This window comes from Phaethon lepturus, unplaced genomic scaffold (genome assembly GCF_000687285.1).
Source record: "Phaethon lepturus isolate BGI_N335 unplaced genomic scaffold, ASM68728v1 scaffold14028, whole genome shotgun sequence".
In the NCBI taxonomy this organism is placed as follows: Eukaryota; Metazoa; Chordata; class Aves; order Phaethontiformes; family Phaethontidae; genus Phaethon; species Phaethon lepturus.
The window spans coordinates 2,098-4,988 of record NW_010558381.1 but is presented as its reverse complement, the minus strand read 5'-3'; positions in this window follow the sequence as shown (position 1 = coordinate 4,988).

Genomic DNA, 2,891 nt, shown 5'->3' with positions numbered 1-2,891 from the left:
CTGCCTGCCCACCCCTGCCAGTGCAACAACATGGAAGTAAATTCTGTGGTTGTTGACTGTCCCCTAAAAATACCTGGCTGTGGCTTTCCAGGTTCGCAAATCTATTAATGGTGTTTTTACTTCAATCACTGATTTTTTTACTTTTGGGAAAGTTTTGTGTCTGGTACTTTTTCTTGAACGTCAACTTTACAGTAACATGTTTTTTTACACACCCCCCCCCCCCCCCAAAAAAAATCAGTACATGGGATTTTTCTAAGTTGCAAAACTTAAAATACTTCTATTTAGAAAGTAGTTGGAATTATTTCTATGTAGCAAGAAAATGGAGCGTCTCTTAACAGAACACGTTGTTCTACCACTTTGTCAGCTGAAAATCAGTGTCCTGTACAACTTTGGAGATTTTTAACCATTCCTATAGCTGAAGGGTTTTTTCCTAATTTGGTCCTTTGCTGTCATCAAAGGGTAGAGTGAAGAAAATCTGGAAATACTTAATTGCTTAATACCACTGGGATTGCAACCCACAGTGGTATGGTGAATGTTCTCGATCCATAACTCAGGTTGGCAGCGCTCAGTGAAATCATTATAAAATCATAAAATTCACTTGTTTATTATAAAACCTGTTAGTCACCTAGCTCCAGCTCCTGATCAGTCCTGCTGGGTGTGAGGCCCAGGTTGCCAGAGGTGTTGCTGTGGCTTTTAAGGAGGCTTCTAGAGATATAAAAACTCTCCCTCCCTCCCCTCTCTCTTGCGATGCTCTCCTTCATGGGTTTCACAGGGATGTGGACAAATGCTGTCCAAGGGCCCAAATTTCAAAACAGGTTCTGCCTTGAAAGTAATTATTTTGTTTGGGCAATTACATATTTATGCTTCAAAAAATCAAATGACTATTTATAGGTTAATGACTTAGGGTTGTTGCACATTTATTGTCATCTTTTCCAGCAATGCTCTAAAATATTTACATCCTTTTGGCAGCTAGAAAAAAAAATGTAGCCCTGTTTATAAGCTCTTAAAGCAAGCTGTGTGGCAGCCTGGCACGTTTTGTATCCACGGGGGAGTTATAACCTGGCGGTTCCCAAACTTAATTCCACCAGGGATCACTTTGTTTCCTCTGCTGCTTGTGACAACACTTCCTCTCCCCAAAATCTCATCTTTTCTGTTTAACAAGCCAGCTGAGGACAGCCAGCCCTGCCACGTGGTTTTTGTCCTGCCGACCTGGGAGGGAGATTCCTGAAAGAGGGACTGCCTGTAAGCTACCCAGTCTGGAGATCCGCTCCGGGCTCAGGGGTTGCAATGTGACCTTACCTAGCGGCGCTTGTTTGTTGGCATGTGTGCACCCCGGGGGTAGTTATTTGCCTGCTCCTCAGCATTCAAAAATAGCTTTTTTTTAGTTACTTTGTCCTAACTGCACTGAGCTTAGTGGCCTTGGCAGGAAGCTTCCCAGATGTTTTGGATCAGTTATAATGAATGCTTGAAAATATCCAGCTGAATCCCTCTTACAAACAGAGCTTTCATCTTAGATCAGTATTATTCTGAGGAGTTTGTTCTGTGGGCTCCCAGTCCTGAACTGAAGTCATCGTTGGCTTTTGGCCATTTGATTTAATGTCCTTGATACCAGGAAAGTATTCCGTAGCAGAAGAGACAAAATGAAAATAATGTAAGCGGTAAAGTACCTATACGCCCCAGATCTCGCTTCTTAAACCCCACTGCACTTCCACGACCGCAAGTTTCCATGACAAAACCCTGACACATTGCTCGCGCGTTCCTCCCAGCAGAGTACTCTCTGCAGCTGGCATACAGGTCAAAGGAGCTTAAGAAGCTTTATTATATTTCCAAAACCTGGTGGGACTTAGTGTTTTGGTGAAAAAGGGACTTTAAAATTACCATTCTGTGGAGGATTCCGAGGGGGACGTTCCTTTGATTATGGTACTTATAATACTGCCTTTTCCTCTGTACAAGTGAGGGAAAATCAGGCGTAGGAAGTAATTAACACAGAAGAAACTCCATTTTATTCTACGTTCCTTTGACTGCTGTTCCCAGCTGTAATTGACTGTTTTCTTCTTTAGCTGAGAAAACAGTCTGTGGGATCAATGCTCTTCTGAGCTGTCACGACAGCATCTCTGGATCTGCTGGATTCATTTCTTGTGGCTGAAATTGAATTAACTTACTGGAGAAAGATGAAAGAGTGCAGGAACAGAGCAAAGCCTATAGATAATTTACATATCCAAACAATTTGAGTTACGAGATAGGCACACAGCACATAAGTTTGCTAATTTGTGAAAGTATTTTATCCTTCTTCTAAACTCTTATTTCTGAATTTTGATAGCAGACGTGCCCTTCTGGAGGGAAAATCAGTTCTCTATCAAAGGACATGCGCAGCGGAACATTGCTAAAATGTTTATTTTGTGGCCATTATCACCACCCCGATTAATGGAAATTTATATCATGTGTTGTAAGAGTTGCCAATGCCATTAATAGTCCTTAACGTGCTATTGAGGTTTCCTTGAACAGGAGTGTGAGAGCAAGCAAGGCACAGACACTTTGCTCTCTGTGGATGTGGCTTTTTTTGCGCCCCCCCCCCCGCCGCTACCACCACTCCAGGCCTGCCCCGCGCCCGCGTTCTTCTGACTTCAACAAACGTATTGTCCTGCATCGTTTTACCTTGGGAGGGTCACAGGGAAAAGCGGCCCAGGGAACTGGAATTGAGCTGATGTGCTGGAAGATCTTTGAGCAGGGTGAGCCAAATACAGACAATGTGTTTTCAAATACTCCGGTGACATTTCCTGATTATTTCCCTTCTCAATTCCCCCTTCTCCGTCCTGCAAACCCTTGTGCTCAGTTGCAGGTTTTCCAAAATTCAGGAGGGGGCCCGCCAACCGGATGGCTGGCGTGCGGCT